Raw genomic sequence first — 24,895 nt, forward strand, 5'->3', positions numbered from 1 at the left:
ATGGACTTAACAGATATTTATAGGAGATTCTGTCCTACACCAAAAGGATATACCTTCTTCTCAGCTCCTCGTGGTATTTGCTCCAAAATTGACCATACAATTGGTCAAAAAACGGGCCTCAACAGGTACAGAATGTTAGAAATAATCCCATGCGTGCTATCGGACCACCACAGCCTAAAACTGGTCTTCAATAATAATAAGGGAAGAACGTCCACATACACGTGGAAATTGAACAATGCTCTACTCAATGATAACCTGGTCAAGGAAGAAATAAAGAAAGAAATTAAAGACTTTTTAGAATTTAATGAAAATGAAGGTACAACATACCCAAATGTATGGGACACAATGAAAGCTGTGCTAAGAGGAAAACTCATAGCTCTGAGTGACTGCAGAAAGAAACAGGAAAGATCATATGTCAGCAGCTTGACAGCACACCTAAAAGCTCTAGAACAAAAAGAAGCAGATACACCCAGAAGGAGTAGAAGGCAGGAAATAATCAAACTCAGAGCTGAAATCAACCAAGTAGAAACAAAAGGGACCATAGAAAGATTCAACAGAACCAAAAGTTGGTTCTTTGAGAAAATCAACAAGATAGATAAACCCTTAGCCAGACTAATGAGAGGACACAGAGAGTGTGTCCAAATTAACAAAATCATAAATGAAAGGGAGACATAACTACAGATTCAGAGGAAACTCAAAGACTCATCAGATCATACTATGAAAGCCTATATTCAACAAAACTTGAAAATCTGCAGGAAATGGACAATTTCCTAGACAGATACAAGGTACCGAAGTTAAATCCGGAACAGATAAACCAGTTAAACAACCCCATAACTCCTAAGGAAATAGAAGCAGTCATTAAAGGTCTCCCAACCAAAAAGAGCCCAGGTCCAGACGGGTTTAGTGCAGAATTCTATCAGCCCTTCATAGAAGACCTCATACCAATATTATCCAAACTATTCCACAAAATTGAAACAGATGGAGCACTACCGAATTCCTTCTATGAAGCCACAATTATTCTTATACCTAAATCACACAAAGACCCAACAAAGAAAGAGAACTTCAGACCAATTTCCCTTATGAATATCGATGCAAAAATACTCAATAAAATTCTTGGAAACCGAATCCAAGAGCACATCAAAACAATCATCCACCATGATCAAGTAGGCTTCATCCCAAGCATGAAGGGATGGTTTAATATATGGAAAACCATCAATGTAATCCATTATATAAACAAACTGAAAGAACAAAACCACATGATTATTTCATTAGATGCTGAGAAAGCCTTTGACAAAATTCCACACCCCTTCATGATAAAAGTCCTGGAAAGAATTGGAATTCAAGGCCCATACCTAAACATAGTAAAAGCCATATACAGCAAACCAGTTGCTAACATTAAACTAAATGGAGAGAAACTTGAAGCAATCCCACTAAAATCAGGGACTAGACAAGGCTGCCCACTCTCTCCCTACTTATTCAATATAGTTCTTGAAGTTCTAGCCAGAGCAATCAGACAACAAAAGGAGGTCAAGTGGATACAGATCGGAAAAGAAGAAGTCAAAATATCACTATTTGCAGATGATATGATAGTATATTTAAGTGATCCCAAAAGCTCAACCAGAGAAATAATAAAGCTGATAAACAACTTCAGCAAAGTGGCTGGGTATAAAATTAACTCAAATAAATCAGTAGCCTTTCTCTACACAAAAGAGAAACAAACCGAGAAAGAAATTAGGGATACGACACCCTTCATAATAGACCCAAATAATATAAAGTGCCTCGGTGTGTGACTTTAACCTAGCAAGTAAAAGATTTGTACAATAAGAACTTCAAGGCTCTGAAGAAAGAAATTGAAGAAGACCTCAGAAGATGGAAAGATCTCCCATGCTCATGGATTGGCAGGATTCATATAGTAAAAATGGCCATTTTGCCAAAAAGGATCTACAGATTCAGTGCAATCCCCCATCAAAATACCAATCCAATTCTTCAAAGAGCTAGACATAACAATTTGCAAATTCATCTGGAATAACAAAAAACTATCTAAAACTAAAACTATCCTCAACAATAAAAGGACTTCTGGGGGAATCACTATCCCTGAACTCAAGCAGTATTACAGAGCAATAGTGATAAAAACTGCATACTATTGGTACAGAGACAGACAGATAAACCAATGGAACATAATAGAAGACCCAGAAATGAACCCACACACCTATGAGCACTTGATTTTTGACAAAGGAGCCAAAACCATCCAATGGAAAAAAGATAGCATTTTCAGCAAATGGTGCTGGTTCAACTGGAGGTCAACATGTAGAAGAATGCAGATCGATCCATGCTTATCACCCTGTACAAAGCTTAAGTCCAAGTGGATCAAGGACCTCCACATCAAACCAGATACACTCAAACTAATAGAAGAAAAACTAGGGAAGCATCTGGAACACATGGGCACTGGAAAAAATTTCCTGAACAAAACACCAATGGCTTATGCTCTAAGATCAAGAATCGACAAATGGGATCTCATAAAACTGCAAAGCTTCTGTAAGGCAAAGGACACTGTGCTTTGGACAAAACGGCAACCAACAGATTGGGAAAAGATCTTTATCAATCCTACAACAGATAAAGGCCTTATATCCAAAATATACAAAGAACTCAAGAAGTTAGACCGCAGGGAGACAAATAACCCTATTATAAAATGGGGTTCAGAGCTAAACAAAGAATTCACAGCTGAGGAATGCCGAATGGCTGAGAAACACCTAAAGAAATGTTCAACATCTTTAGTCATAAGGGAAATGCAAATCAAAACAACCCTGAGATTTCACCTCACACCAGTGAGAATGGCTAAGATCAAAAACTCAGGTGACAGCAGATGCTGGCGCGGATGCGGAGAAAGAGGAACACTCCTCCATTGTTGGTGGGCTTGCAGACTGGTACAACCATTCTGGAAATCAGTCTGGAGGTTCCTCAGAAAATTGGACATTGAACTACCTGAGGACCCAGCTATACCTCTCTTGGGCATATACCCAAAAGATGCCCCAACATATAACAAAGACACGTGCTCCACTATGTTCATAGCAGCCTTATTTATAATAGCCAGAAGCTGAAAAGAACACAGATGCCCCTCAACAGAGGAATGGGTACAGAAAATGTGGTACATCTACACTATGAAATATTACTCAGCTATCCAAAACAATGACTTTATGAAATTCGTAGGCAAATGGTTGGAATTGGAAAATATCATCCTGAGTGAGGTAACCCAATCACAGAAAAACACACATGGTATGCACTCATTGATAAGTGGCTATTAGCTCGAATGCTTGAATTACCCTAGATGCCTAGAACACATGATACTCAAGACGGATGATCACAATGTGAATGCTTCACTCCTTCTTTAAAAGGGGAATAAGAATACCTGTGGCAGGAATAGAGAGGCAAAGATTAAAACAGAGACGGAAGGAACACCCATTCAGAGCCTGCCCCACATGTGGCCCACACATATACAGTCATCCAATTTGACAAGATAGATGAAGCAAAGAAGTGCAGGTTGACAGGAGCCCGATGTAGATTGCTCCTGAGAGACACAGCCAGAACACAGCAAATACATAGGCGAATGCCAGCAGCAAACCACTGAACTGAGAATAGGACCCCCGTTGAAGGAATCAGAGAAAGAACTGGAAGAGCTTCAAGGGGCTCGAGACCCCATATGTAAAACAATGCCAAGCAACCCGAGCTTCCAGGGACTAAGCCACTACTTAAAGACTATACATGAACTCACCGTGGACTCTGACCTCATAGGTAGCAATGAATATCCTAGTAAGAGCACCAGTGGAAGGGGAAGCTCTGGGTCCTGCTAAGACTGAACCCCCAGTGAACTAGATTGTTGGGGGGAGGGCGGCAATGGGGGGAGGATTGGGAGGGGAACACCCATAAGGAAGGGGAGGGGGGATTAGGGGATGTTTGCCCGGAAACTGGGAAAGGGAATAACACTCGAAATGTATATAAGAAATACTCAAGTTAATTAAAAAAAAAAAGGAAAGAAATAGCATCTCCATTGGCAAAAATTTGCCCTTCCTATATCTTGAAAACTACACCTGCTACAAGTGAGTCCCATGTGGAACAAAGAAAATTTGCTTCGAAACTGCACCTCCTTTCTCGAAAACTTTCCCTGCCTATATCTTCAAAACTATGCCTCCTACAAAGTTGTTCCCACCTGGACCTAAGAAAATTTGCTTAGAAACTGCAGCTCCATTCGCATCAACTTGCCCTGCCTATATCTTGAAAACTACGCTTGCTACAAGAGAGTCCTGCTTGGAACCAAAGAATTCGCTTAGACACCGCAGGTCCATTCTCGAATATGTTCCCTTCCTATATCTTGAAAACTACGCCTGATACAAGGAGTCACTCGTGAAACAAAGAGAATTCGCTTAGAAACTGCAGCTCCATACGCGAAAATATTCCCTGTGTATATCTTCACAGCTACGCTTTTTACATGGGAGTTCAGATGGAACGGAGAAAATTTGCTTAGAAACTGCAGCTTCATAGGGGAAAACTTTCCCTGCCTATATTTTGAAAACTACGCCTGCTACAAGTGGTCCCACTTGGAACCAACAGAATTCACTTAGAAACTGCAGTTCTGTTCCTGAAAACTTTTCCTGCTTATATATTGAAAACCATGCCTGGTAGAAAAGAGTTCCGCTTGGAATGAAGAGAATTCCTTAGAATCTGCAACTCCATACCTGAAAACTTCCCTGGGTATCTTTTGAAAACTACGCCTGATACAAGTGAGTCCCGCCTAGAACAAAGAGAATTCGCTTAAAAACTGCAGCTCCACACGCGAAAACGTTCCCTGTCTATATCTTGAAAACTATGCCTGCTACAAGTGGTTCCTACTTGGAACGAAGAGAATTCGCTTAGAAACTGCAGCTCTATTCACGGAAACTTGCCCTGCACATATCGTGAGAACTACGCCTGCTACACGTGAGTCCTGCTTTGAAAAACGAGAATTTGATTAGAAACTCCATCTCCACTGGCAAAAACTTGCCCTTCCTATATCTTGAAAACTACGCCTGCTACAAGTGGTTCCCACTTGGAACGAAGAGAATTTGCTTAGAAACTGCAGCTCCATTCGGGAAAACTTTCCCTCCCCATATGTTGAGGATTACGCCTGCTACAAGTGAGTCCTGCTCTGAAAAACGAGAATTCGATTAGAAACTCCATCTCCACTGGCAAAAACTTGCCTTTCCTATATCTTGAAAACTACGCCTGCTATAAGTGAGTCCCACTTGGAAAAAAGAGAATTCGCTTAGAAACTTCAGCACCATTTGGGAAAATTACCCTCCCTATATCTTTAAAACTAAGCTTGCTACATATTAGACCCACTTGGATCGAAGAGAATTTGCTTAGAAATTGCAACTCCATAAGCGAAAACATTCCCTGCCTATATTATGAATACTACGCCTGATACAAGTGAATCCCTTTTGGAACGCAGAGAATTTGCTTAGAAACTGCAGCTCCATACTCGAAAACTTTCCCTGTCTATATCTTGAAAACTACACCTGCTACAAGTGTTTCCCACTTGGAACAAAGAGAATTCACTTAGAAACTGCAGCTCCATTTGCGGAAACTTGCCCTGCCTCTATCTTGCGAACTTCGCCTGCTACAAGTGGTTCCCACTTGGAACGAGGAGAATACGCTTAGAACCTGCAGCTCCATTGGTAAAAATTTCTCTACCTATATCTTGACAACTACGCCTACTACCAGAGAGTCACGCTTGGAAAGAAGAGAATTCACTTAGAAACTGCATCTCCATTCGGGAAACCTTTCCCTGCCCATATGTTGAGAATTATGCCTGCTACAAGTGAGTTCTGCTTTGAAAAAAGAGAATTCGATTAGAAATAGCTTCTCCATTGGCAAAAATTTGCCCTTCCTATATCTTGAAAACTACGCCTGCTACAAGTGAGTCCCATGTGGAATGAAGAGAATTTGCTTAGAAACTGCACCTTCTTTCTCGAAAACGTTCCCTGCCTATATCTTCAAAACTATGCCTCCTACAAAGTTGTTCCCACCTGGACCAAAGAGAATTTGCTTAGAAACTGCAGCTCCATTCGCATCAACTTGCCCTGCCTATATCTTGAAAACTACGCTTGTTACAAGAGAGTCCTGCTTGGAAACAAAAGAATTCGCTTAGACACTGCAGGTCCATTCTCGAATACGTTCCCTTCCTATATCTTGAAAACTACGCCTGATACAAGGAGTCCCTCGTGAAACGAAGAGAATTCGCTTAGAAACTGCATCTCCATACGCGAAAATATTCCCTGCCTATATCTTCACAGCTACGCTTTTTACATGGGAGTTCCAATGGAACGGAGAAAATTTGCTTAGAAACTGCAGCTCCATTCGTAAAAACTTGCCCTGCCTATATCTTGAAAAGTACGCCTGATACAAGAGAGTCCCGCTTGGAACGAAGAGAATTCGCTTAGAAAATGCAGCTCCATTCGTGAAAAATTTCCCTGTCCATATCATGAGAACTATGCATGCAACAAGTGAGTCCCACTTTGAACAAAGAGAATTCGATTAGAAACGTCAGCTCCATTCGTGAAAACTTTCCCTTCCTATATCTTGGAAACTACGCCTGATACAAGTGAGTCCTGCATGGAACCAAGAGAATTCGCCAAGAAACTGCAGCTGCATGCACGAAATCTTGCCCCGCCTATATCTTGAAAACCACACTTGCTACAAATGAGTCCAGCTTGGAAAGAAGAGAATTCACTTAGAAACTGCAGCTCCGTATGAGAAAACTTGCCCTGCCTATATCTTGAAAACTACGCCTATTACAAGAGAATCCCTCTTGGAAGGAAGAGAATTCGCTTAGAAACTGCAGCTCCATGCATGAAAATTTGCCCTGCTTATATCTTGAAAACTAGGCTTGCTACAAGTGAGCCCCGCTCAGAATGAAGAGAATTCACTTAGAAACTGCAGCTCCATTCGCAAAAACTTTCCTTGCCTATATTCTGAAAACTATGCCTGCTGCAAGTGGTTCCCAATTGTAACAAGGAGAATTCGCTTAGAAACTGCAGCTCCATTTGGGAAAACTTTCCCTGCCTATATCCTGAAAACTACGCCTGCTACAATTGGTTCCCACTTGGAATGAAGAGAATTCGATAGAAACTGCAGCTCCATTCGCGGAAACTTGCCCTGCCTGTATCTTGAAAACTACACATGCTACAAGAGAGTCCTGCTTGGAACGAAGAGAATTCGCTTAGAAAATGCAGCTCCATTCGTGAAAAATTTCCCTGCCCATATCATGAGAACCACGCCTGCAACAAGTGAGTCCCGCTTTGAACAAAGAGAATTCGATTAGAAACTGCATCTCAATTTGCAAAACTTGCCCATTCCTATATCTTGAAAACTACACCTGCTACAAGTGAGTCCTGCATGGAACGATGAGAATTCGCCAAGAAACTGCAGCTCTATGTGTGAAAATATTCCCTGCCTATATCTTCAAAACTATGCTTTCTACAAGGGAGTCCCGCTTGGAACCGAGAGAATTCGCATAGAAACTGCAGCTCCATTTGTGAAAACTTGCCCTGCCTATATCTTGAAAACCACGGTTGCTACAAGTGAGTCCAGTTTGGAAAGAAGAGAATTTGCTTAGAAACTGCAGCTCCATTCGCGAAAACTTGCCCTGCCTATATCTTGAAAACTATGCTTTCTACAAGTGAGTCCAGCTTGGAACGAAGAGAATTCGCTTAGAAAATGCAACTCCATTTGCGAAAACTTTCCCTTGCCTATATTGAAAACCACGCCTGCTACAAATGAGTCTAGCTTGGAACTAAGAGAATTCGCTTAGAAACTGCACTTCCACTGTTGATCTACTAGGCTATTGACTGCTACCTATGAGGTCGGAGCCCAGGGTCAGTCCATGTATACTCTTTGGGTAATGGCTTAGTCCCTGGAAGCTCTGGTTCTTTGACATTGTTGTTCATATGGGGTCTTGAGCCCCTTCAAGCTCTTCCAGTTCTTTCTCTGATTCCTTCAATGGGGATCCTGTTTTCAGTTTAGTGTTTTGCTGCTGGCATTCACCTATGTATTTGCTGTATTCTGGCTGTGTCTCTCAGGAGAGATCTACATGAGTTTCCTGTCAGCCTGCACTTCTTTGCTTCATCCATCTCATCTAGTTTGGTGGCTGTATATGTGTGGGCCACATGTGGGGGAGACTCGGAATGGGTGTTCCTTCTGCCTCTATTCTAAACTTAGCCTCCCTATTGTCTGCCAAGGGTATTCTTGTTCCCCTTTTAAAGAAGGAGTGAAGCATTCGCATTTTGATCATCCATCTTGAGTTTCATGTGTTCTGTGCATCTGGGGTAATTCAAGCATTTGGGCTAATATCCACTTATCAATGAGTGCATACCATGTGTGTTTTTCTGTGATTGGGTTACCTCACTCAGGATGATATTTTCCAGTTCCAACCATTTGCCTATGAATTTCATAAAGTCATTGTTTTGGATAGCTGAGTAATATTCCATTGTTTAGATGTACCACATTTTCTGTATCCATTCCTCTGTTGAGGGGCATCTGGGTTCTTTTCAGCTTCTGGCTATTATAAATAAGGCTGCTATGAACATAGTGGAGCATGTGTCTTTGTTATATGTTGAGGCATCTTTTGGGTATATGCCCAAGAGAGGTATAGCTGGGTCCTCAGGTAGTTCAATGTCCAATTTTCTGAGGAACCTCCAGACTGATTTCCAGAATGGTTGTACCAGTCTGCAATCCCACCAACAATGGAGGAGTTTTCCTCTTTCTCCACATCCTCGCCAGCATTTGCTCTCACCTGAGTTTTTGATCTTCGCCATTCTCACTGATGTGAGGTGAAATCTCAGGGTTGTTTTGATTTGCATTTCCCTTATGACTAAAGATGTTGAACATTTCTTTAGGTGCTTCCAGCCATATGACATTCCTCATCTGTGAATTCTTTGTTTAGCTCTGAGCCCCATTATTTTAATAGGATTATTTGTCTCCCTGAGGTCTAACTTCTTGAGTTCTTTGAATATTTTGGATATAAGCCCTCTTTCTGTTGTAGGATTGGTTAAGATCTTTTCCCAATCTGTTGGTTTCCATTTTGTCCTAACAACAGTGTCCTTTGCCTTACAGAACTTTGCAGTTTTATGAGATTCCATTTGTCGATTCTTGATCTTAGAGCATAAGCCATTGGTGTTTTATTTAGGAAATTTTCTCCAGTGCCCATGTGTTCAAGTTGCTTCCCCAAATTTTCTTCTATTATTTTGAGTGTATCTGGTTTGATGTGGAGTTCCTTGATCCACTTGGACTTAAGCTTTGTACAGGGCGAAAGCATGGATCGATCTGCATTCTTCTACATGTTGACCTCCAGTTGAACCAGCACCATTTGCTGAAAATGCTATCCTTACACCATTGGATGGTTTTGGTTCCTTTGTCAAAAATCAAGTGACCATGGGTGTGTGGGTTCATTTCTGGATCTTCAATTCTATTCCATCGTCTATCCGTCTGTCTCTGTACAAATACCATGCAGTATTTATCACTATTGCTCTGTAATACTGCTTGAGTTCCGGGATAGTGATTCCCCCTGAAGTCCTTTTATTGTTGCGGATAGTTTTATCTATCCTGGGTTTTTTGTTATTCCAGATGAATTTGCAAATTTTTCTGTCTAACTCTATGAAGAATTGGATTGGTATTTTGATGGGGATTGCATTGAATCTGTAGATCACTTTTGGTAAAATGGCCATTTTTACTATGTCAAACCTGCCAATCCACGGGCATGGGAGATCTTTCCATCTTCTGAGGTCATCTTCAATTTCTTTCTTCAGAGTCTTGAAGTTCTTATCATACAAATCTTTCAGTTGCTTGGTTAAAGTCACACCCACATATTTTATATTATTTGGGACTATTATGAGGTGTGTCGTTTCGCTGATTCCTTTCTTGGCTTGTTTCTTTTTTGTGTAGAGGAAGGCTACTGATTTATTTGAGTTAATTTTATACCCAGCCACTTTGCTGAAGTTGTTTATCAGCTTTAGTAGTTCTCTGGTGGCACTTTTGGGATCACTAAAATATACTATCATATCATTGGAAATAGTGATATTTTGACTTCTTCTTTTCCGATCTGTATCCCCTTGATCTCCTTTTGTTGTCTGATTGCTTTGGCTAGAACTTCAAGAAATATATTGAATAAGTAGGGAGAGAGTGGGCAGCCTTGTCTAGTCCCTGATTTTAGTGGGATTGCTTCAAGTTTCTCTCCATTTAGTTTAATGTTAGCTACTGCTTTGCTGTATATGGCTTTTACTGTGTTTATGTATGGGCCTTGAATTCCTATTCTGTCTAGGACTTTTATAATGAGGGGGTGTTGAATTTTGTCAAATGCTTTCTCAGCATCTAATGAAATGATCATGTGGTTTTGTTCTTTCAGTTTGTTTATATAATGGATCACGTTGATGGTTTTCTGTCCCTACATGCCTGGGATGAAGCCTACTTGATCATGGTGGATGATTGTTTTGATGTGCTCTTGGATTCGGTTTGCAAGAATTTTACTGTGTATTTTTGCGTCGATATTCATAAGGGAAATTGGTCTGAAGTTCTTGTTCTTTGTTGGGTCTTTGTGTGGTTTAGGTATAAGTGTAATTGTGGCTTCATAGAAGGAATTAGGTAGTGTTCCATCTGTTTCAATTTTGTGCAATAGTTTGGATAGTATTGGTATGAAGACTTCTGTGAAGGTCTGATAGAATTCTGCACTGAACCTGTTTGGACCTGGGCTCTTTTTGGATGGGAGACCTTAAATGACTGCTTCTATTTCGTTAGGAGTTATGGGGTTGTTTAACTGGTTTATCTGTTCCTGTTTTAAGTTCGGTACCTGGTATCTGTCTAGGAAATTGTCCATTTCCTGCAGATTTTCAAGTTTTGTTGAATATAGGCTTTTGTAGGAGGATCTGATGATTTTTTGAATTTCCTCTGATTCTGTAGTTATGTCTCCCTTTTCATTTCTGATTTTGTTAATTTGGACACACTCTATGTGTCCTCTCATTAGTCTGGCTAAGGGTTTATCTATCTTGTTGATTTTCTCAAAGAACCAACTTTTGGTTTTGTTGATCCTTTCTATGGTGCTTTTTGTTTCTATGTGATTGATTTCAGCACTGCGTTTGATTATTTCCTACCTTGTACTCCTCCAGGATATATTTGCTTCTTTTTGTTCTAGACCTGTTAGGTGTGCTGTCAAGCTGGTGACATATGCTCTCCCCTGTTTCTTTCTGCAGGCACTCAGCGCTATGAGTTTTCCTCTTAGCACAGCTTTCATTGTGTCCCATAAGTTTGGGTATGATGTACCTTCATTTTCATTAAATTCTAAGAAGTCTTTAATTTCTTTCTTTATTTCTTCCTTGACCAGGTTATCATTGAGTAGAGCATTGTTCAACTTCCATGTATATGTGGGCATTCTTCCCTTATTGTTAGTGAAGACCATCTTTAGCCTGTGGCGGTCTGATAGGATGCATGGGTTTATTTCTCTTTATGTATCTGTTGAGGCCTCTTTATGACCAATTAATGGTCAATTTAGAGAAAGTACCATGAGATGGTGAGAAGAAGGTATATCCTTTTGTTTCAGGATAGAATGTTCTATAAATATCTGTTAAGTCCATTTGGTTCATGATTTCTCTTAGTCTGTGTATGCCTCTGTTTAATTTCTGTTTCCATGATCTGTCCATTGATGAGAGTGGGGTGTTGAAATCTCCTACTATTATTGTGTGAGGTGCAATGTGTGCTTTGAGCTTCAATAAGGTTTCTTTTTTGTCTGTAGGTGCCCTTGTATTTGGAGCATAGATATTTAGGATTGAGAGTTCATCTTGGTGGATTTTTCCTTTGATGAATATGAAGTGTTCTTCCTTATCTTTTTTGATGACTTTTAGTTGAAAATTGATTTTATTTGATATTAGAATGGCTACTCCAGCTTGCTTCTTCCGACTATTTGCTTGGAAAGTTGTTTTCCAGCATTTCACTCTGAGGTAGTGTCTGTCTTTGTCTCTGAGGTGTTTCCTATAGGCAGCAGCATGCAGGGTCCTCGTTGCGTATCCAGTTTGTTAATCTATGCATTTTATTGGGGAGTTGAGACCATTGATGTTGAGGGATATTAAGGAATTGTGATTATTCCATCCTGTTATATTCATATTTGGATGTGAGGTTATGTTTTTGTGCTTTTCTTCTCTTTGTTTTTGTTGCGAAGATGATTAGTTTCTTGCTTTTCTAGGGTATAGCTTGCCTCCTTAAGTTGGGCTTTGCCATTTACTATCCTTTCTAGCGCTGGATTTGTAGAAAGATATTGTGTAAATTTGGTTTTGTCATGGAATATCTTGGTTTCTCCATCTATGTTAATTGAGAGTTTTGCTGGATACAGTAACCTGGGCTGGCATTTGTGTTCTCTCAGAGTCTATATGACAGCTGTCCAGGATCTTCTGGCTTTCATAGTCTCTGGTGAGAAGTCTGGTGTGATTCTAATAGGTGCCTTTAGATGTTACTTGACCTTTGTCCCTTACTGCTTTTAATATTCTTTGTTTATTTTATGCATTTGATGTTTTAACTATTATGTGATGGGAGTAGCTTCTTTTCTGGTCCAATCTATTTGGAGTTTCGTAGGCTTCTTGTATGCTTATGGGCATCTCTTTCTTTAGGTTAGGGAAGTTTTTTTCTATGATTTTGTTGAAGATATTTACTGGTCCTTTGAGCTGGGAGTCTTCACTCTCTTCTATACCCATTATCCTTAGGTTTGATCTTCTCATTGAGTCCTGGATTTCCTGTATGTTTTGGACCAGTAACTTTTTCCATTTTACATTATCTTTGACTGCTGTGATGATGATTTCTATGAAATCTTCTGCTCCTGAGATTCTCTCTTCTATCTCTTGTAATCTGTTGGTGATGCTTGTATCTGCGGCTCCTTGTCTCTTCCTTTGGTTTTCTATATCCAGGGTTGTTTCCCTTTGTGCTTTCTTTATTGCTTCTATTTCCATTTTTAATTCCTTCACTTGTTTGATTGTGTTTTCCAGGAATTCTTTCAGGGATTTCTGTGATTCCTCTCTACAGTCTTCTACTTGTTTATTTATGTTTTCCTGCATTTCTCTAAGGGAGTTCTTCATGTCTTTCTTGAAGTCTTCCATCATCGTGGTCGAATGTGATTTTAAATCTAGATCTTGTTTTTCTGGTGTGTTTGGATATTCAGTGTTTGCTTTGGTGGGAGAATTGGACTCCGATGATGCCATATATGTAGTCTTGGTTTCTGTTGTTTGGGTTCCTGCTCTAGCCTCTTGCCCTCAGGTTATCTCTGGTGTTACCTTGTTCTGCTATTTCTGACAGTGGCTAGACCATCCTATAGGCCTGTGTGTCAGGAGTGCTGTAGACCTGTTTTCCTATTTTCTTTCAGCCAGTTATGGGAACAGAATGTTCTGCTTTCGGGCGTGTAGTCTTTCCTGTCTACTGGTCTTCAGGTGTTCCTGTGGGTGTGTGTCCTGAGTCCACCAGGCAGGTCGCTTGAAGCAGAAAAGTTGGTATTACCTGTCGTCCCACGGCTCGAGGTGCTCCTGGGGGGCTGCTTTTTTTTTCTCTTCTTTCTTTATTAACTTGAGTATTTCTTATTTACATTTCGATTGTTATTCCCTTTCCTGGTTTCCAGGCCAACATCCCCATAATCCCTCCCCCTCCCCTTCTATATGGGTGTTCCCCTCCCCATCCTTGCCCCATTACAGCCCTCTCCCCAACAATCATGTTCACTGGGGGTTCAGTCTTAGCAGCACCAAGGGCTTCCCCTTCCACTGGTGCTCTTACTACGCTATTCATTGCTACTTATGAGGTTGGAGCCCAGGGTCAGTCCATGTATAGACTTTGGGTAGTGGCTTAGTCCCTGGAAGCTCTGGTTCGTTGGAATTATTGTTCATACGGGGTCTCGAGCCCCTTCAAGCTCTTCCAGTCCTTTCTCTGATTCCTTCAACGGGGGTCCTATTCTCAGTTCAGTGGTTTGCTGCTGGCATTCGCCTATGTATTTGCTGTATTCTGGCTGTGTCTCTCAGGAGAGATCTACATCCGGTTTCTGTTGGCCTGCATTTCTTTGCTTCATCCATCTTGTCTAACTGGGTGGCTGTATATGTGTGGGCCATATGTGGGGCAGAGTCTGAATGGGTGTTCCTTCTGCCTCTGTTTTACTCTTTGCCTCCCTATTCCCTGCCAAGGGTATTCTTGTTCCCCTTTTAAAGAAGGAGTGAAGCATTCGCATTTTGATCATCCATCTTGAGTTTCATGTGTTCTGTGCATCTGGGGTAATTCAAGCATTTGGGCTAATATCCACTTATCAATGAGTGCATACCATGTGTGTTTTTCTGTGATTGGGTTACCTCACTCAGGATGATATTTTCCAGTTCCAACCATTTGCCTATGAATTTCATAAAGTCATTGTTTTGGATAGCTGAGTAATATTCCATTGTTTAGATGTACCACATTTTCTGTATCCATTCCTCCGTTGAGGGGCATCTGGGTTCTTTTCAGCTTCTGGCTATTATAAATAAGGCTGCTATGAACATAGTGGAGCATGTGTCTTTGTTATATGTTGGGGCATCTTTTGGGTATATGCCTAAGAGAGGTATAGATGGGTCCTCAGGTAGTTCAATGTCCAATTTTCTGAGGAACCTCCAGACTGATTTCCAGAATGGTTGTACCAGTCTGCAATCCCACCAACAATGGAGGAGTGTTCCTCTTTCTCCACATCCTCACCAGCATTTGCTGTCACTTGAGTTTTTGATCTTAGCCATTCTCACTGGTGTGAGGTGAAATCTCAGGGTTGTTTTGATTTGCATTTCCCTTATGAGTAAAGATGTTGAACATTTCTTTAGGTGTTTCTCAGCCATTTGGCATTCCTCGGCTGGTTGTCTCCCTGAGGTCTAACTTCTTGAGTTCTTTGTATGTTTTGGATATAAGCCCTCTATCTGTGGGTGGCTGCTTTTGAGTTCTTGGTGAGGGCAGCAACCAGGAAGGTCTGCGATGCTTTTTCCCAGAGCCACTGTGTGCCAGGGTCCCAGGTGGCGGTAGGTGTTTTCCTCTGATGACAGAAATGTGGGCAGAGTGTAGTCTCTTCTGGCTTCCCAGGCTTCTCTGCCCCTCTGAAGGTTTAGCTCTCCCTCCCACGGGTGTTGGGTGCAGAGAACTGTTGACCTGTTCCCTTCAGGTCTAGGCAGTGCCTGGACTGCGGGGATCTGCTGCTCCATTGCCCCTATCTTCCGGTTCCCAGAGGCTGTATACAGTTTCCTCTTGGGCCAGGGATGTGGGCAGTGGTGGGCAGTATTGGTGGTCTCTCCCACTTTGCAGTCTCAAGAGTGCCCACTCGTCGTGTGGTGAGCTCTCTCTCCCAAGGGGTTTGGGAACAGTCTCTGGTATTCCTTTAAGGGAGTTATTCCTTCTCTCTGTAAGGTCCTTCATAATGGTCATGAAATAGGATTTTAGGCTGTAATTTTGCTTTTCATGTGTATTTGTGCATCTAGGGCTTGCCATGGTGGGAGAATTGCGTTCTGAAGGTACCAAGTGGCATCTATTTCTGTTGCATATTTTCTTATGCTTGCTTCTTGTCATATGGTAACTCTGGTGTTAACTGGCCATGTTGTCTCTGACTAGAGCCTACTTCTTCTTGTAAGCAGGTGGAGTTCTGTGATCTATATTAGAATAGGGTTCTGGAAGGCAAACAGTGCTGTTCATGGTTAGGGAGGCCTCATGTGTCCCTGGATAGGGCCAGCCCTCTCTGATTCTGATTATGGCAGATCTCCTGGGAGATATCTGTGTCTGGGTGTGGAAGAGAGGTTGAAATGACCAGTCTGCTCCCAGCAGGAGTCAGAGAACAGAAGGAAAATGTCTCTAGAGGAGGGTAGATATTTTGAAAGTCCACTGGCCTCCACTGGGTTCCCTCCTAGGGCAGGTATGGAGCCATCTCACCTGTGAGTCTAGTTATGATAGAACTTTTGGAAAATAGTCCATGTCTGCATGTGTGTGTGTGTGTGTGTGTGTGTATGTGTGTGTGTGTGTGTGTGTGTGTGTGTGTGTAGCATTTGATCTGTCCCTGGCAAAAAAGCCAAAAGGAAGGACACAATAGAAGATATTATGTACAATATTAGGAAATGCATTGCCATGCAGATGAATGGATTTCTTTTTTTTTTTTTTGGTTCTTTTTTTTCGGAGCTGGGGACCGAACCCAGGGCCTTGCGCTTCCTAGGTAAGCGCTCTACCACTGAGCTAAATCCCCAACCCGATGAATGGATTTCTTGCCACATACCTGTGATCTTGGCACTTGAGAAGCTGAGGAAAATGGACTATTTTTGCTACATAATTTAAGTACAATCATAGGAACATAGGTGAATAAGAAATGTAAATGTGAACTTATCAAGATAGTAATTTCTTGTTCCCAGAAGACAAAAAGATACCCATTTAAACAGGACTTACAGGGAAAAGTAGAGAGTCTATAAAATACCCAAACCAATTTTCATTTTGAGGATTCCCATCCTGAGGACCTATCACTGAAGAAATCTGGCAGTTATATTAGTTTTCCTTCTACCTTCATGGTTTATGTTCTAAAATCTTGAATTCTTTGTCCAAAAGGAACAAGCTTGAAAAAAAGCTTGAAAAACTGCCAGTAAACCAGTTACATAATGAGATCCTGACTCAAGTAGATGAAGAACAACACCAATATAACAATCTGGGCTACATAAAAGAGAACCCAATTCAGAAAATAAACAACAAAAGGAGAATGAAGCGGAAGAAATCACAGACAGGTAAATGGATGTAGCCTGCTACAAAAGGACAATGAGATTTCATTCCGTTACATGTTGTCTCATGAGAATGGAAAGTATAGAGACAGAAATCAGAGAAGAAAGGGTGGAAACTAGAGCAGAAGAGATTGGGATACTGTAGTTAGTTAGGAGATGCTTGGAATGAGGAAAATATTCTAGAAGTGAAGAGTGGTTTGTACAAAGTATTGAATTTTCTTAGCACCACTTGACAAATGTAAAATTCCAAATTGTTGAATAACCAGAAGGGCAAAGTTTGTATCATGTGTATAAAACTACAAAAAGAAAAAATCACTTTTAAAAAAGTGGTCTAAGAAAAGAGTCACCTATGTACAGGTGAGTTTTCAAACAAAGGGAAGAAATTATACTGAAATAAACAAGGGATTGAGTGTCCTGTAAGGAGGGATCTAGAAAGGTTGACAAGACTCTGTCTTTCCTCTAATCAAGCATGACACAATTTGAAAGTTAAGGAGAGGGAATAGGGTATGTTGGAGAATTTGGAAGGTGCTGGGGAAGAGAGAAATGTAATTAAATTATAATTTCCAAGAGGAAATTAAAAAGTGACTCTCATTTCAAATAATTAATAATGTAATTTACTTTGAATACAGACCATCTGAAGGACAATATTCCAAATGTCAATGTAAATGACCTTGTCAAATATCCATCAGAGGAAACAAAATGTTGGAGTCAGACTTATAGTCAAAAAGAGCTGAGCTGTGGCACACAGAGAACACAGCTTTAGCATAAAGCCAATGTCTGGAGAGGCAGAAAGGACTCACTCCATTATTCCTCCAACTCCAAGTCACACAGATTAGGTAATGTAGAAAATAGGGAAGATTAGTAAAGATTACCTTTCAAACATTCCTTCAACTTGGAATATCATTTGATGTTTATAAAATTCAAATGACTTAGTCACAGCTGCTTCTGGGATCAAAATAGAACAGAGGGCAGGACAATAAAATTACTTGTATTGCAGTTTCTGTTTATCTACTTTGTAGTGATTGGTCACTTCTATACTGTATCTCTTCCAGATTAACTATCTGAATAGTCTGGATTCTATTGTCTGTTTTCATAGAAAAGTCTATTCAGGAGAACAAACAGATTGTCTGGAAACAGTGACAACTGACAAAAGTAAGGTGGAAGAACAGACAGATAAGTTTTCTGTGTCAGAAGCTGTCAACTTTATTACAAAGGCATATTGTCATTGGAACATAGAAATATGACTGTTGGTCTAGAAGAGATACAGTAATTCACTTGGAAAATATCATGACTCAATGAGTTTTGTTTTTTTTTCCCTCTACAGGTAGCAGGTGGTCAGTCCCAAAGTTAGAGTTGAGGATCAAACTGAAGCTCTACATGGAGCACAACAGACCATCCTTTCAAAAAGGTACACCGAGGATCATAATAATACAAAGGTAAGATTTTAATTTTTCAGGTATCCCTATAACCATAAAGAGGACCCAGTGTCTTTGAATTCCATGTAAGCTAGTTTTCTTATTGCTCTAATCAAATACCTGATAGAAAGTATCTCAAGGCAGGAAGAGTTTATTTCTGTTCAAGGTCTGAAGGCACAGTCCATCATGGTGGTTAAGGCATAGTTACAGAAGTAAGGCAACTGCTCACATAGCATCCACGGTAAAGAAACAAAGTGAGATGGATGCTGGATGCTGCTGCAAAGCTTGTCCTCCCCACCCAGAACCCTAAGCAGTGGAGTAGTTTGATCAATACTTGAGGTGTGTCCTTGTACCTCACACGATGTAATCTAATACAGAAAAATGCAACACATATATGCCCACAGACAGGTCTTGTCGGTAATACTTGATCCCAACAATTTAATCCAAATAGTAAACACCAGTGTTATTTAACCTCAGGAATTTATAAAGACCTATGAGCAAATGAGTATTTTACCTCTTCTGGAAGAAAAATCAGTTGACATATATGGCCATGGAAAAAGCAATCACTATCTCAGTTAATAGAGGGAAAGAGAAAGATCCTTGAGAGTAGAAACAAGGGAGTAGAAAAGCCAATTGCCTTTTAGGAGCAAAGGAACTAGAGCCATAAATGGAAGCCAGTCTTGTAGATTGATTCTTATGTGTAGCTGAAAGAAATTTTCCTGATTAATATCAGGATTTTTATCTATAAAATCATTGATAACATAAGTTGCACTCAGTTATAGTTATATTTCCCAATTTTAATGGTTAAAGTTTAGGTCTCTGTGTGTGTGAGACACATGATCTAACTACTTTCATTTTTCTATTTATAATTTTATTTGGCTGTTCATAGTATCACTTGTATGATGCAGACAATGTGTGGGACACGCCTTCCCTTATAGCTGTACTTCAGTTCCTCCTTTCTCTAAGAGTAAAAAAGGTGCTGCTGTGAACAACAAGAATATATACCCTCTATTTCCAATGAAGCCTTGTGCCTAGAACGCAAGTGTCCAGTAGCAGGCATGACTTAAGCTCAAGACCTTAATGCAATTAGCATATGGGAAAGTGCCAACATGGTTGATCAAATATGCACTTATTCTTCTAATTGGTATTTAAAGGAGTTGGTAGGCACAGCACTTGTGTTCAAGCAGATTTTTGCAGAATGATGTGACTTCAAACTCCTGACTTTGATGTGATGTTGATGTGTGGCATTGTCACCATTTTAACCAAAAGAAGTTCATTGGATTCTATTTTACCCATGTAATTAATGGTTTTACTCCTATCACATCTGTATGAAAATATTTCCTTTCTCCCAGTCCCAAAGTTTGTAAGCACCATTTATTTCCCCAGTATGTGTAGACACTTGGAGGGATGTATGTGTATGAATCACAGCAGAACCCTCTAAATGAGATACTGAATGAATTGTTATTTAATTAAAAATCAAATCAAGGCTGAAGATAAAATGAATGTCTGATCACTTGGATGGTCCCTGTATGAACAAATTTGACTAATGATATACAAACATTACAAAACACTTGATTGAAACATAGGCTGCCATGAAGGTGACAAGCCCCAAGTAGTGACTATATTAAGATCAAGGAATAATCTGATGGTGGCTTCCTGGCAGTAGGAAGGTAAAATGGTTTGAAAATAATTTCCAACACTGGCCAAGGTGAAGTCAGATGAATTGTTGCTAAGGTGTCCTGAAAGACACTTTTGCAAATTTGATCTTGATTTTCCTCATCTTGGTCACCAAGTGTCTCGGTCTTAGATAAAATGCTGAATGTTAAGCAGTGGTTGTACAGGTAGGCCTAACATGGACTTGTAGGACTTGTAGGCAAATATATGTGATCTTCGTATGTAAGGGGGTAGTGAGTACTTGTGCATGCAGTAGCAAGAACTAAACCTAAAGTCTCAGCTATCATCTGCAATCTAAGCATTGCTATTTACTTTCAAAATGATCTCTAGAACTGACTTCAATTTTCCTGTTTTTCAATAATTTCAATAGATACATATTTGTATTGTAAATTCACACAGATACATGTACACTCACACACACACACACACGATGACATGTTATTTTGGGATACCATTATGAGGTTGTTTATAAAATCTCTGGAATTATATCATAACATGTGTATGATGGATTAGGCTCTACATAAACAGTAGTGTTGATTACAGTCATGCCAAGAATAATTTTGCTAAATTCTTCATAGTTATAAAACAGTCACAGTATTCTGTTACACTAATGAAATTTTCTGTAACATTAACAATCAAAGAGTGAGAAGTTTGCTTGGAATATCTCCTAGGGCAGCCTTAGTGTACCTTAGTGAAACCCATTTAACATGTGCTGTGACTATGTTATTTCACTTCTATTACATATTTTATTAAGTAAATTTTTATAATAATTTTTCACAGACCAAGAAACAATGAAAGATCATCTTTATGCACAGACACATCCCCTTTAATTTTATATTTTTAAAATTCTTTGCAGAACTGAGCATCATCATGTTGTCTCTTCAGCAACCCTGTTGGTTACAGATGCCACAACAGGCTTTAGTCACTATGCACCAAGTTTAATTCTACTTTTATATTATTGATAATGATAACATAAATAATCATATGACATTTTATTCTAAAGAAAATACCATATATCTCAGGCTGGTCTCATTCTTGCTATGTAGTTGAGGATGACCTTGAATATATGATATCCTGACTTCACATGTGAAGTTATGAGATTATAGGCATTAATTACCATCTTATTGTATGTGCTGTTGGGGTCTATGATGCTTCTCACACACCTAGTGCTAGGCAATCACTGTACCAGCTGAATCACAGCCATGGTCACCTCATGATTTTCTAAAACTTAAATCTGTGTTGGAACGTATAAATGTGAAATAGCATGAAAGAAAACGAAGATTTAAAAGTCTTGAAGAATCTCACTCTTGAAACACATGAAAATATGGACAGTGGGATCCCTGTTCTTCACAAAGATGCCCTTCTTCTCAAACCTTCATCTTTACTGTGCTGGATGCCTGTATCCACACCTTCTTGGTTTCTACCTCTCCTTTACATTACACCTTAGTTCCAAGTCCACACTTACAACCAAAGAACTTTTTCATTCATTTATATTAAAGACATTTTCAACATTAATTTTTAAGTTATCAATGTCTTATCAGATGTTTTAATATTTTTAATTTACGTATTTATTCACTTTACATCCCAATATCAGTCCCTCTCTCCTCCCAGTTCTTCCTCACAAAGATCTTCCCCAGAATTCCCCCTCCTCTTCTCACACACTTCATTCCAACCCATTTCTCTGTGGCACATCAAGCCACTGCAGTAGTAGGTTCATATCTCCCTGTGAAGTCAGATAAGGTAGTACAATTGTGTTGAGTGCAGTTTTAAAATCACTCCCATCTTTGCTTGGGTTCAGACCATGCTCTGGCCTCTCCCGGTTTTCCTTATGTTCTTCTCAGCCTAAGATCCTGGAGGTGAATTTCTGTGACCAGCTCACTCCAGAGTCCCTTGAATCCTTTGATAAAAGACACATATTCAGCTTGTCAATTCACAGCTTGACATCTGTGGTAGAATTCCTGAGCCCAGATAGGAGACTGCGTAAACAAGCCTTCCTTAACCAAATTACCTGTTTCTCACTTTCCCTAAACTCACTGGCTAGTCAAACCCAGGTCCCATCAAACACCAGTAGAGGCCACAGGCCATAGCTCTCTTCCTCTCCCATGAAGGCCTTCAGTGACTGCTCCCTTCTTCATCCGAAGCATGACAGAACAGCCCTCTCTCCTTGCCTGCCTCTCCTTTCTCCCTGAGACCGGGAAGTCCTGTCTGTACATTCTGCCCTGCAATTGACTCCCAGCCTTCTTTATTGAAAAACCAAGAACCAATTAGGGTACAAGGCTTTAACAACAGAACCTCCATTACACAGTTGGGGAATGGGATCTGCAGGTAGGAATGCAACAGTTTCAGAGACAGCAGCAGCCACAGTTCTTGGGATACCCACATGAATAGCAAGCTGCATATCTGTTTCTTATGGTTGGTAATTAAGTCTCCAGTAGTTCTCAAGGGTCCAGGTTACTTGATTCTGTTGGTCTTATTGTTGAAGCCCAGTCCTCCTGTGTCCCTCAATCCTTCCCTCAGTTCTTCTGCCAGACTTCTTGAGCTCCATCTGTTTGTCTGTGATTCTCTGCATCACTTTCCACTGGCAACTGACTAGAGGCCCTCAGAAGACAGGTTTTCTAGTCTCCTGTCTGATAATACAGTATCAATAATACTGTCAAGGATTGCTTCTTGTTTTTTGCCCATGGGATGGGACTCAGTTTGGGGCAGTCATTGGTTGTCCATTCCCTCAGAAACTGCTCTTTGTCCCTGCATATCTTGTAGGCAAGACACCTTTTAGGTCAAATGTTTTGTAGGGGGTTGCTATCTTTATTCCTCCACTGGGAGTCATTCCTAGTTACATCCAAACGCCACTGCTATGTCCACATTACCTACTATTAAAAGTATTAATTAGTGTGCCCTCTGTAGGCCCCCAAGGGCCTCCTTTTATCATAGGTCGCTGACTTGTCCTAGCAGTTGCTCCCAACTCACTGCTTATTTCCATTCTGTCTGCCCTGCTCTCCCCACATTGGATTATCCTGCATCCTGCTCCTTTCTCTATCACCCCTACAACTCCCATCCCTCCCTCCATCCACCTCTTATATCTATTTTGTTTCCCCTTCTGAGGAAGATTCAGCCTTCCTTCCTTCGGCTTATTTGGGTCTTTTGATTATAGTATGGTTCTTTTGTATTTATGACTAATATCCACTTGTCCTACTCATGGATTGGCAAGATTAATATTGTAAAAATGGCCATTTTGCCAAAAGCAATCTATAGATTCAATGCAATCTCCATCAATATTCCTACTCAATTCTCTATAGAGATAAAAAGAGCAATTTGTAAAACCCAGGATAGCGAAAACTATACTGAACAACAAAAGAACTTCTGCGAGAATCACCTTCCCTGACTTCAAGCAGTATTACAGAGGAATAGTCATATAAACTGTATGGGATTGGTACAGAGACAGACAGATAGATCAATGGAATAGAATTGAAGACCCAGAAGTAAACCCACACACCTATAGTCACTTGGTCTTAGACAAAGGCGCTAAAACCATCCGATGGCAGAAAGATAGCATTTTCAACAAATGGTGCTGGTACACTTGGAGGTCAGCATGTAGAAGAATGCAAATCGATCCGTTCTGATAGACATGTACAAAGCGTAAATCCAGGTCGATCATCGACCTCCACATAAAACCAGATACACTCAAAGTAATAGAAGAAAAAGTGGTAAAGAACCTTGAACATATGGGCACTGGAGAAAATTTCCTGAACAAAACACCAATGGCTTATGCTCTAAGACCAAGATTCAACAAATGGGACCTCATATAATTGCAAAGCTTCTATAAGGCAAACAACACTGTCATTTGAAAAAATGGCAACCAACAGATTGGGGAAAGATCTTTACCAATCCTACATCTGATAGAGGGATATAAATATATCTATTCTAACTATTCGATATACATATATTGAATAGTTAGATTCCAGAGAATCAAATAACCCTATTTAAAAATGGGGTACAGAGCTGAACAAAGAATTCTCAGGTGAGTAATATCAAATGGCTGATAACTACCTAAAGAAATGTTCAACATCCTTAGTCATCAGCAAAATGCAAATGAAAACAACCCTGAGATTCCACCTGACACCAGTCATAATGGCTACGATCAAAAATATAGGTGACAAGAGTTGATGGCAAGGAAATAGAGAAAGAGGAACACTCTTCCATTGTTGGTCGGATGCAAATTGTACACTTACTCAGGAAATCAGTCTGGAAGTTCCTCAGAAAATTAGACATATTACTACCTGAGGACCCAGTTATACCTCTCTTGGGCATATACCCAAAAGATGTTCCAACATATAACAAAGACACATGTTTCAGTGTGATCATAGCAGCCTTATTAACAATAGTCAGAAGCTGGAAAGAACCCAGATGTCCTTCAACAGAGGAATAAATACAGAAAATATGGTACATATATGCCCCGACCTGCAGGGCAGTCTACCAGGGTCTGGGTTCCACCTAGGAGAGAATGGGGGACAAGAGACGCAAAGAACGGACAGCAAGTCAAGAAGTCTGATCAAGCTGATAATTTTTAATTTTTCTCAGGCTGAAGTTATACTGGTAGAAGCAAAATGGGGTTGGGTGACCACAAAGAATGGGCCTGGCTTGATAACCAGGATATTGGCTGGGTAAATCGGCCAAGCGGGGGAACAGCAGGGTGGGTTGCTTAGTGACCTGACCATCAGTGCCTGACCACTGGTACTCAGTGATCTGACACCTAGATTTATGCTAACTATTGAATTTATGTAGAGCTGCAGGTGCTGCTTTGATCTAACCTAAGGCTATTGCTTTTTGTTCTATCATAAGGCTAAAATATAATTGCTTTTTAACCTGAAGAATATTGTTTATTATTCTAGCATAAGGCTAGAACACAATTGCTTTTTAACTTGAAGGCTGCTTTCTCCCTCTCGAGGCTGCTCCCAACATCTCCCCCTTTTTCTTTACTTAGAAGGACCATGGTGGTAACAAATT

Source organism: Rattus norvegicus, chromosome 17 (genome assembly GCF_036323735.1).
Source record: "Rattus norvegicus strain BN/NHsdMcwi chromosome 17, GRCr8, whole genome shotgun sequence".
Taxonomy (NCBI): Eukaryota; Metazoa; Chordata; class Mammalia; order Rodentia; family Muridae; genus Rattus; species Rattus norvegicus.